Genomic DNA, 12,520 nt, shown 5'->3' on the forward strand with positions numbered 1-12,520 from the left:
CAGGAGAGCTCAAGGATGACAAGTAGAGGAACAGCATTCCAGGCAGAGGGCATGGCATGGGCAAAGGCAGGGAGGTATGAGAAGGGAAACAGATGGGAATAAGGTATGCTTCCGGTGACTGTGAGGGACCAGGCTCTGCAACTCAGAGCAGCTGGACCAGGGAGGATGAAACCCTTTGGGCTGATACCTCACTGCCTGAAATTCCTCGAGGGAATTCCAGGGGTGGGAGTTCCTTTATCCCTCACCTCAACCTGGGATCTTACTGTTCCAATATGCAGAGAGAAAGCTGGATAAGGGAGGGCAAGAAGCCATCCTTCAGACACAATCATGTGAGAGTGCTGCTGCGAGTTCTGTGGCCTGTGCTGGGGGCAGGCGGCGCTGTTGACCTCCTCTTGGGGTCTGGCTGGGCTGGAATGGGCCTTGGGGGCAGGTCCCATATCTGCTGGACATATATCTCTTCCTGGGCCCAGCCACCATGGTTTCCAGTTGCCACCCAGCTACCAGCTCAGAGGAGTGCTTGAGGAAGTCCGTTCATCTGTCTAGACCTCACGTTCTCCAACTATTTAATGACGTGACCAATACTCTAGCCACAAGGCCATTTAATTAAGAGTCCGTGGACTAGAGGTTCCAAAGAGTCCTTGAATTTGCTGTGAAATCTCTAAGTACAGTCAAAGCCCTTCATTCAAAGGACCCCACACCTGTGCTTGAACAAGTTGATTGCTCCTTGCAACAAAAGACAGCTCACACTGTGGGGTGTCTAAGTAAGAGGGTGCTAGAGAAGATTTCTTCTAGGATTTGGGCTGCTGTTAGGTGACTTGGAGGAGGGTTTAAGGAAGCAGAGTTTTGCTCTGGATTGGAGGTGGAGTTATTCTATGATTGGGTATCATTAAATCTTATCTTGAAAGAGGGAAGACTAAAATGAGTTGTATTTGGTAAAGAACAGCATATTAACCAGGTTAGGGAATCACTTGGTAATTTTTATGACTTGGACAATGCACATGCTCTGACTGTGTTCAGATGTGATTATGACATGGTCTTGTTTGTGTCCTGATCTAGGGCAGCTGCAGAGTGGCCTTGTCTAAGGCAGATATGCTACAAAACTGTTCACATTCAATAGGAGGACACCAGGTTCTGGTTGTGAGTGTGAGGCCAGCTCCTGGGTGTGGGGGGCTGCTTTTCTCTTTCTCAATGTGTTCCTAAGGAGAGGGCTTTAATTAGATTTTCTAGAAGATCTTGGATCTTACAAAGAAATAAATAATCTCTAAAATCGCCTAGGGGTCTTCCCTGGAGGTCCAGTGGTTGAGACTCCACCTTCCAAAGTATGGGGGCACAGGTTCGATCCCTAGTCAAAGAACTAAGATTCCACATGCTGCATGGTGTAACCAATAAACAAATAATTTTTTTAAATCACCTAGAGCCCAGACAGGTTTTAAATCACCTTTCAAGATGGCCACACCTGTGACTTGTCATGTGTGACCTCAGTTGCTGCCTCTGGAAAATGAAATTGAAGTGAAAGTGAAAGTAGCTCAGTCGTGTCCGACTTTGCAGCTCCATCGACTATACAGTCCTTGGAATTCTCCAGACCAGAATACTGGAGTGGGTAGCCTTTTCCCTTCTCCAGGGAATCTTCCCAACCCAGGGATCGAACACATTGCAGGCAAATTCTTTACCAGCTGAGCCATAAGGTAAGCCCAAAGTGAAAATGTTAGTCACTTAGTCATGTCCGACTCTTTGCGACTCCATGAACCTTAGCCAACCAGGTTCATCCCACCACGGAATTCTCCTGATAATACTGGAGTGGGTAACCATTCCCTTCTTCAGGGGATCTTCCTGACCCAGGGAGCAAACCCGGGTCTCCTGCATTACAGGCAGATTCTTTACCATCTGAGCCACCAGTGAAAGAAGCTTCTATAGCAGCATCAGGTTGTGTTGGGGAGGGTGCACCCACCTGCAGAGGCCCTGACAATATCAGCGAAATTCAATGACTGTTAAAATCAGTCTTTGGGTAATTAAATCCCTCAGATCTTAAAACCAATATGAACTATTGAATGGCTGCAATAAAGATGATTTGGTTTCTCTTGTGAATAGCAGCTTTTCTTCTTCATGCTTTTTAAACAACCTTTTTACAACCCCAGTGCAGGGGAACATGACATCTAACAAAAATGCACACATGTTTCTCTTTCACCCTAGCAATCCCACTTCCAGCATTTGGCCCTCAAGATACACTTCCAACAATGTGAAAATATATATGCACAAGGCTATTCACTGCAGCATGATTGATAATTGCAAAATCCTGGCAATAGTACGGAGAAGGCAATGGCACCCCACTCCAGTACTCTTGCCTGGAAAATACCACGGACAGAGTAGCCTGGTAGGCTGTAGTCCATGGGGTCACTAAGAGTCGGGCACGACTGAGCGACTTCACTTTCACTTTTCACTTTCATGCATTAGAGAAGGAAATGGCAACCCACTCCAGTGTTCTTGCCTGGAGAATCCCAGGGACAGGGGAGCCTGGTGGGCTGCCGTCTGTGGGGTCGCACAGAGTCGGACACGACTGAAGCGACTTAGCAGCAGCAGGCAACAGTATGATTTCCTATACATAGACTGGTTGAACAAACTGTGGTATAGTCACACAACGCAGTCCTAGGTAGCTGCAAAAAGATAGAGGAAGAAAGTTATGGATGGATGAGGAGTGATTTCTAGGACATACCGTTAAGTGGGAAAAAAGCAAAGTACCCAAAAGGATCTATAGTATGCAACCCTTTGTGTAATAAGAAGATGATATAAGAAAACACATGTAGACTTGCTTACCTTTACCAAAAAGAAATACACAGAGGCGAGTGTTTCATCAAGCATTGAAACTGGTTGCCTAGAGGGGTGGGTGGGAGCCAGCTGGAAGGAATGGGACAGAGAAATGACACTTCTTGTTGTCACAACACACTTGTTGATATAGTTCTGACTTTTGAAACCATGTTAATATTTCACATACTTTAAAAAATAAATGAAGTTAACCAGGGTAGGGGAAAATCCTAAAACAGACAGAAACAAGTGAACCTTAATCACATTTCAAACACAGCTTCACTGAAGGGGACCAGGAAGAACAAACCCAAGTAATTTTTTTTAACATCTTAGTTCCCCAAAGTGAAAGTGAAAAATGTTAGTCACTCAGTCATGTCTGTCTCTTTGCGACCCTGTGGACTGTAGCCCACCAGGCTCCTCTGTCCATGGAATTGTCTGGGCAAGAATACTGGAGTGAGTTGCCATTTCCTTCTTCAGGGGATCTCCCATGCCCTCTGCAGTGACAGTGCAGAGTCCTAATCACTGGACCACCAGGGAAGTCCCAGACTCAAGCAACTCTTGAACAGGTATCCATCAGGCTACAGACAAAAAAGGACTATAAGAAAATACTGACCTCTAGTTGGTAGACTTCTCTTCCACAGTGAATCAGGTTAGTAAATCTGAAACTACTGAATGTGTATTTTAGGGCTGAGCAAATAAGTAAAATTCTTGTGGCTAATGAGAATCAGGGTTCTTACTATTAGAGAAGAGAGTTACAAACAGAAAAGGGAAAGGCTCGGATGAACACTCTGGTGTGTTGGATTGGTATTGTAGATGTCAGGTTTTCAAGGATTTGAATATATAAGGAGAAAGATAGATGTGTGTATGGATTTACAAACATATGTATATATGGATTCATAACATACACGTGTCTATATTTATATCCTAATTCTGTCCACTGAGAGTGCCTAGAGTCAGCAACATTACAGAAGAAATGAGCACTTTTAGTACCCAGATCTTGGTGTCGTAAGTGCCATTATCCACTAAAAAGAAATGAAGCTTCTTGGGAGAAATGGCTGACTCCAGAGCCAGGACTGGGAAAGTACAAGATGAGCCTGAAACCTCTTGATGTGATCTAAAGAACAGATGTGCTCAAAAAATGATGGAGACATGTCAAAAGGACACAGGAGCCAGCTTGAAGAGAACCCCACTGGCCAAAACTAGAAAAATCTGAGCATTAAAATAAAAAATGATAATTCTTTTAAACAAATGATGTTGGGAAAACTGGATATCCACATGTGAAAGAATGAAGTTGGATCATATTGTATACAAAAATTAACTTACAATGGATCAAACATATAAATGTATGGGCTAAAACTATAAAATTCTTGCAAGGAAACAGAGGAGAAAGCTTCATGGATTTGGTAATGATTTCTTGGATATGACACCAAAACCACAGGCAACAAAACAAAAAATAGGTAAGTTGGTTATGTCAAAATTAAGAACTCCTGTGCATTGAAGAACACAATCAACAGAATGAAAAGGCAATCCATGGAGTGAGAAAGAATATTTATGAATCATCTATCTCTGATAAGGGGCTAATATCCAGAACATACAAAGAACCCTTACAACTCAAAAACAACCATTTTAAAATGAGCAAAGGACTTGAATAGACATTTCACCAAAGAATATATATAAATGGGGTCAATAATCACATGAAAAGATTATAAACATCACTAATCATTAGGGAACTACAAGGCAAAACCACATTGAGATACTACCTCATACTCATTAGGGTGACTACTATAACAATAAATAAATAAAATAGCAAAAAAAAAAAAAGGGTTGGTGAGGATAACCTTGTTGGAACTCCTGTGCACTGTTGGTGGGAATATGAAATGATAGTTACTGTGGGAAACAATATGGCAGTTCTTCAGAAAACCAAAAATAGAATTAACAAATGATACAGCAATTCCATGTCTGGACATACAATATGAGAATAATTGAAAGCAGGGACTCGGAGAGGTATTTATACACCTGTGTGTGTTCATAGTAGCCAAAAGATGGAAGCAACTCAAGCATTCACTGATGGATGAATGGATAAACAAAATGTAGCATATACATACAACAGAATATTATTCAGTCTGAATAAGGAAGGAGATTCTGACAGATGCTACAATATGGGTGAGTCTTGAGGACATTATACTAAGTGAAATAAGCCAGTCACAAAAGGGCAAATACTGCATGATTCCATTTACATAAGTACTTCAGTTCAGTTCAGTTCAGTCGCTCAGTCGTGTCTGACTCTGCGACCCCATGAATCGCAGCACGCCAGCCCTCCCTGTCCATCACCAACTCCCGGAGTTCACTCAGACTCATGTCCATCGAGTCGGTGATGCCATCCAGCCATCTCATCCTCTGTCATCCCCTTTTCCTCCTGCCCCCAATCCCTCCCAGCATCAGGGTCTTTTCCAATGAGTCAACTCTTCGCATGAGGTAGCCAAAGTATTGGAGTTTCAGCTTTAGCATCATTCCTTCCAATGAACACCCAGGACTGATCTCGCTTAGAATGGACTGGTTGGATCTCCTTGCAGTCCAAGGGACTCTCAAGAGTCTTCTCCAATACCACAGTTCAAAAGCATCAATTCTTTGGTGCTCAGCTTTCTTCACAGTCCAACTCTCACATCCATACATGACCATTGGGAAAACCATAGCCTTGACTAGACAGACTTTTGTCAGCAAAGTAATGTCTCTGCTTTGTATTATGCTATCTAGGTTGATCATAACTTTCCTTCCAAGGAGTAAGCGTCTTTTAATTTCATGGCTGCAGTCACCATCTGCAGTGATTTTGGAGCCCAAAAAATAAAGTCTGACACTGTTTCCACTGTTTCCCCATCTATTTCCCATGAAGTGATGGGACCAGATGCCATGATCTTCCTTTTCTGAATGTTGAGTTTTAAGCCAACTTTTTCACTCTCCTCTTTCACTTTCATCAAAAGGCTCTTTAGTTTCTCTTCACTTTCTGCCATAAGGGTGGTGTCATCTGCATATCTGAGGTTATTGATATTTCTTCTGGCAATCTTGATTCCAGCTTGTGCTTCTTCCAGCCCAGCGTTTCTCATGATGTACTCTGCATATATGTTAAATAAGCAGGGTGACAATATACAGCCTTGACGAACTCCTTTTCCTATTTGGAACCAGTCTGTTGTTCCATGTCCAGTTCTAACTGTTGCTTCCTGACGTGCATATAGGTTTCTCAAGAGGGCAGGTCAGGTGATCTGGTATTCCCATCTATTTCAGAATTTTCCACAGTTTATTGTGATCCACACAGTCAAAAGCTTTGGCATAGTCAATAAAGCAGAAATAGATATTTTTCTGGAACTCTCTTGCTTTTTCAATGATCCAGAGGATGTTGGCAATTTGATCTCTGGTTCCTCTGCCTTTTCTAAAACCAGCTTGAACATCTGGAATTTCACAGTTCATGTATTGCTGAAGCCTGGCTTGGAGAATTTTGAGCATTACTTTACTAGTGTGTGAGATGAGTGCAATTGTGTGGTAGTTTGAGCATTCTTTGGCATTGCCTTTCTTTGGGATTGGAATGAAAACTGACCTTTCCCAGTCCTGTGGCCACTGCTGAGTTATCCAAATTTGCTGGCATATTGAGTACAGCACTTTCACAGCATCATCTTTCAGGATTTGAAATAGCTCAACTGGAATTCCATCACCTCCACTAGCTTTGTTCATAGTGATGCATCCTAAGGCCCACTTGACTTCACATTCCAGGGTGTCTGGCTCTAGGTGAGTGATCACACCATCGTGATTATCTGGGTCATGAAGATCTTTTTTGTACAGTTCTTCTGTGTATTCTTGCCACTTCTTCTTAATATCTTCTGCTTCTGTTAGGTCCATACCATTTCTGTCCTTTATCGAGCTCATCTTTGCATGAAATGTTCCCTTGGTATCTCTAATTTTCTTGAAGAGATCTCTAGTCTTTCCCATTCTGTTGTTTTCCTGTATTTCTTTGCACTGATCACTGAGGAAGGCTTTCTTATCTCTTCTTGCTATTCTTTGGAACTCTGCATTCAGATGCTTATATCTTTCCTTTTCTCCTTTGCTTTTTGCTTCTCTTCTTTTCTCAGCTATTTGTAAGGCCTCCTCAGACAGCCCAAATTCCTAGAAACTGAAAGTAAAATGGTGGTTGCCAGGGGTTTGGGGAAGAAGGAAGAAGGAAGAAGGAGTTGGTGTTTAATAGGTATCGAGTTTAACTTTGGAAAGATGAAAAAAGTCCTGGAGATGGATAGTGGTGTTGACTGTACAATGCGAATATATTTAATCACTGAACTGGGCACTTAAAATGGTTAAGATGCTAAATTCTATGTTATGTGTATTTTATCACAGTTTAAAAAATTACGCTCAGTGAAAGAAACAAGACACAAAAGATTTGTGATTGTATGACTTCGTTTATATGAAATGTCCAGAATAAGCAAATCCAGAAAGAGATTAGTGGTTGCCTAGGGCTCAGGGACAGGAGTGAATGCTAACAGTCATAAGACTGCTTTTGGAGTGATCGCCATGTCCTAAAATTAGATTTGGGTGATTTTTGCTTAAGCCTATATAAATATACTATATTCTATATACATATACAGTATTCTTGCCTGGAGAATTCCACGGACAGAGGAGCCTGGTGGGCTACAGTCCATGGGGTTGCAAAGAGTCAGACACGACTGAGCGACTTCAGTTCACTTCACCTTTGCATTGTACAACTAACTCAGGTGAATTTTATGGTATGCAAATTTTACATCAAGCTACTTTTATAACTACATAACAATAATAACTTTTAACTATTTTAAAATTTTAACCTGTAAATTATGAGTCCCATACTGAAACAAATAAACAAATGAATAAATACATGGAGAAGAAGACAAAGCTCTTTTCCCAGTAAAATTCCAGTTTGTTCAGTCACTAAGTTGTGTCCAACTCTTTATGACCCCATGAACTGCAGCATGCCAGGCTTCCATGTCCTTCACTCTCTCCTAGAGTTTGCTCAAACTCATGTCCATTGAGTCAGTGATGGCATCCAACTATCTCATCCTCTGTTGCCCCTTTCTCCTCTTACCCTCGATCTTTCCCAGCATCAGAGTTTTTTTTCCATTGAGTCAGCTCTTCCCATCAGGTAGCCAAAGTATTGGAGCTTCAGCATCAGTCCTTCCAATGAATATTCAGGGTTGATTTCCTTTAGGATTGACTGGTTTGATCTTCCTGCTGTCCAAGGAACTCTCAAGAGTCTTCTCCATAAGTTTGTTCTTTACATCTGTGTCTCCTTTGGTGCCCTGCATGTAGGATCATCAGTACCGTCTTTTTAAATTCCATATATATGCATTAATATACAGTATTTATCTTTCTCTTTCTGACTTACTTCACTCTGTATAATAGGCTCCAGGTTCACTCACCTCATTAGAACTGACTCAAATGCATTCCTTTTTATAGCTGAGTAATGTTCCATTGTGTATATGTACCACAACTTCCTTATCCATTCATTTGCTGATGGACATCTAGGTTGCTTCCATGCCCTAGCTATCATAAATAGTGCTGCAGTGAACATTGGAGTACATGTGTCTCTTTCCATTCTGGTTTCCTTGGGGTGTATGCCCAGCAGTGGGATTGTTGAAAAGAACAGATTTTTGGACTCAGTGGGAGAAGGTGAGCGTAGGGTGATTTGAGAGAATAGCACTGAAACATGTACATTACCATTTGTAAAATAGATGACCAATGTAAGTTCGATGCATGAAGCAGGGCACCCAAAGCTGGTACTCTTGGACAACCCAAAGGGGTAGGGTGGGGAGGGAGGTGGGAGGGGGTTTCAGAATGGGGGGACAGGTATACTTGTGGCTGATTCATGTTGATGTATGGCAAAAACCATCACAATATTGTAAAGTAATTATCCTCCAATTAAAATAAATTAATTGAAAACAAACAAAATGCAAAGAAAAAAAAAGTCTTCTCAAGCACCACAGTTCAAAAGCCTCAATTCTTCAGCTCTCAGCCTTCTTTATGGTCCAATTCTCACATGCATACATGACTACTGGAAAAAACCATAGCTTTGACTATATGGACCTTTGTCAGCAAAATGATGTCTCTGCTTTTTAATACACTGTCTAGGTTTGTCATTGACCCATCTTTCAAGGGGCAAGTGTCTTTTAATTTCATGGCTGCAGTCACCATCTGCAGTGATTTTGGAGCCCAAGAAAACAAAATCTGCCACTGTTTCTACTTTTTCCCCATCTATTTGCCATGAAGAGATGGGATCGGATGACATGATCTTAGTTTTTTTTTTTTTTTTTTTAATGCTGAGTTTCAAGCCAGCTTTTTCACTCTCCTCTTTCACCTTCATCAACAGGCTCTTTAGTTCCTCTTCACTTTCTGCCATTAGAGTGGTATCATCTGCATATCTGAGGTTGTTGATATTTCTCCCAGCAATCTTGATTCCAGCTTGTGATTCATTTAGCCTGGCATTTTGCATGATGTACTCTGCATATAAGTTAAATAAGCAGAGTGAAAATATACAGCTTTGACGTACTCCTTTCCCAATTTTGAACCAGTCTACTCTTCCGTGTCTGGTTCTAACTGCTGCTTCTTGACCTGCACACAGGTTTCTCAGTAGACAGGTAAGGTGGTCTGGTATTCCCATCTCATTAAGAATTTTCCACAGTTTGTTGTGATCTACACAATCAAAGGCTTTAGCATAGTCAATGAAGCAGAAGTAGATGTTTTTCTGGAATTCCTTTGCTTTTGCTATGATCCAATGAATGCTGGCAATTTGATCTCTGGTCCCTCTGCCTTTTCTAAATCCAGCTTGTACATCTGGAAGTTCTCGGTTCATGTACTATTGAAACCTAGCCTGAAGGATTTTGAGCATTACCTTGCTAGTATGTGAAATGAGCACAATTGTGCAGTAGTTTGAACATTCTTTGGCATTGCCTTTCTTTGGGACTGGCTATACATGTATTAATAAAAGAAAATCATCATATCAGATCAGATCAAATTAGTCACTCAGTCGTGTCTGACTCTTTGTGACCCCATGAATCGCAGCACACCAGGCCTCCCTGTCCATCACCAACTCCCGGAGTTCACTCAGACTCACATCCATTGAGTCCGTGATGCCATCCAGCCATCTCATCCTCTGTCGTCCCCTTCTCCTCTTGCCCCCAATCCCCCCCCAGCATCAGAGTCTTTTCCAATGAGTCAACTCTTTGCATGAGGTGGCCAAAGTACTGGAGCTTCAGCTTTAGCATCATTCCTTCCAAAGAAATCCCAGGGCTGATCTCCTTCAGAATGGACTGGTTGGATCTCCTTGCAGTCCAAGGGACTCTCAAGAGTCTTCTCCAACACCACAGTTCAAAAGCACCAATTCTTCGGCGCTCAGCCTTCTTCACAGTCCAACTATCACATCCATACATGACCACAGGAAAAACCATAGCCTTGACTAGACGAACCTTTGTTGGCAAAGTAATGTCTCTGCTTTTGAATATGCTATCTAGGTTGGTCATAACTTTCCTTCCAAGGAGTAAGCGTCTTTTAATTTCATGGCTGCAGTCACCATCTGTAGTGCCACCATCATAATACTAATTGCTTCAGGCAAGAATCACCAATGGATGCTAAATTGGTGAGTGGAAGTTCTGAGGAAAAATAGGAGAGATACATAATCTCAAAGTATATCCCTACAAGATACTTCTTAATGTTAATTACAAAGGAGAAAGAGTACATTTCGTTGGAGAAACCTGGAAGACAGCATCTTAATTGAATGATCAAAATTAATACCAACATGTCTGAGTTGGTATTAATTAAATGAATTAACAAATACTTTGTGATTCTGGAGACACTGAGGAGAACACAGCGTCACTGCTGTGGAATTCCTGCCAAAAATGCATAATCCAAATTTAATCTTGAAATAACAGCAGATAAACCCAAATTTAAGGACATTCTTCCAAAGCACTGACCTATGCTCTTCAAAAACATCAAGATCGTGTCAGTTAATGGAAGAGCAAGATGTTGTTCCAGATTGGAAGAAATCCAAAAGACCTGATAAAGGAAGGCAGCTCGTGACCCAGGATTTCCTTTTCCTATAAAACAACAGTATCAGCACACCCACTAGGATGGCTAGACCCAAAAGAGTCAGATAACACAGTGCTTGAGAAGATGTGGAGAAATCGAAACCCTCATACTCTGCTGGTAAGAACGTAAGAAAACGTCTTTGTTTTAGAAAATTCATACTGAATTTAATTGAAGGGGCATCACATCTGCAACTATGATCAAATACTTTAGAAAAAATTATAGATAGATACAGACAGAAAAAGAGAAGGAGAGAGAGGAAAAAAATGGTATTATTCTGAAGCTTGGCAATTTTTTTGTTTTTGCCAATCTAATAAGCTAAGGTTATGAGAACTAGACTGCAAAGAAGGCAGAGCACTGAAAAATTGATGCCTTTGGATCCCACCAAAAGAGGTGACTGGCTTGAGAGGACAATTAATTAAAAGAAAAATTACCCACTTACGGACCTTTATAGTCAAAGCTATGGTTTTTCTAGTAGTCAAATACGGATGTGAGCGTTGGACCATCAAGAAGGCTCAGCACTGAAGAATTGATACTTTTGAACTGCGGTTCTGGAGAAGACTCCTAAGAGCCCCTTGGACAGCAAGGAGATCAAACCAGTCAATCTTAAGGGAAATCAACCCTGCATACTCATTGGAAGGACTGATGCTGACGTTGAAACTCCAGTATTTTGGTCATCTGATGCGAACATCTAACTCATTGGAAAAGTCCATGCTGCTGGGGCAGAAGGAGAAGAGGGCATCAGAGGATGAGATGGCTGGATGGCATCAAGGATGCAATGGACATGAACTTGGGCAAACTTCGGGAGATGGTGAGGGACAGAAAGGCCTGGCATGCTGCAGTCCGTGGGGTCACAAAGAGTCAGACACGACTGGGTGACTGAACAACAACAATAAGCAAAGAATGAGATCTCTTTGTTTAATTTTCATCTCTTTAATTACAGGGAGACCATTAAAAATGTCCTAGAACCCATAACCCATAATGACTATACAGTTTACAAAGTCTGAGAAATATTTAATGAGTGTCCACTCTCTACTAAGTTCCAGTGGTAAAAATATAAAACATCACATCTAGCAGATATGAAATCATACCTGTTGTTTTAATTTTACAGTTCCTTGATAGCTAAAAAGATTCAGTTATCTATTCATATATTATACATATTGGCCATTTCAGGTGTCTTCTCTGAATTACCTATTCATGTCTACTGTCCATTTTCTAGTGCGTTGTTTGTCCTTTTCTTATTGATTTGTAGATGCCCTTTATATCTCCTAGAATCTAGAGACTGGTTCTTTGTCACATACATCAAAAGACTAGATGGAAACAATCAAGTCTGTGATGCTCAGGATACGCATAGTGAGGATCTTCCAGTTTTAAATGCCAGGTCTTGCAAACAAGGAAATAGTTCTTGCTTGTGCTGTGGGTCACTGTTGACTTGAGTATGTTTGAAAACTGAGGAAAAAATTAGAATGAAGTCCAATTCACAAAATTTATGGCCTGTATTCTGCTGTTAAGGAAAGGAATTAATAATTCTGCACCTGGCCTGTGTAATTATTCATTACAGTTGACCACTGAACAAGTGGGAGGAGTTTAATCTGTGTATAATTCATAGTTGGCCCTCCATACCCATGGTTCC

Source organism: Bos taurus, chromosome X (genome assembly GCF_002263795.3).
Source record: "Bos taurus isolate L1 Dominette 01449 registration number 42190680 breed Hereford chromosome X, ARS-UCD2.0, whole genome shotgun sequence".
Lineage (NCBI taxonomy): Eukaryota > Metazoa > Chordata > Mammalia > Artiodactyla > Bovidae > Bos > Bos taurus.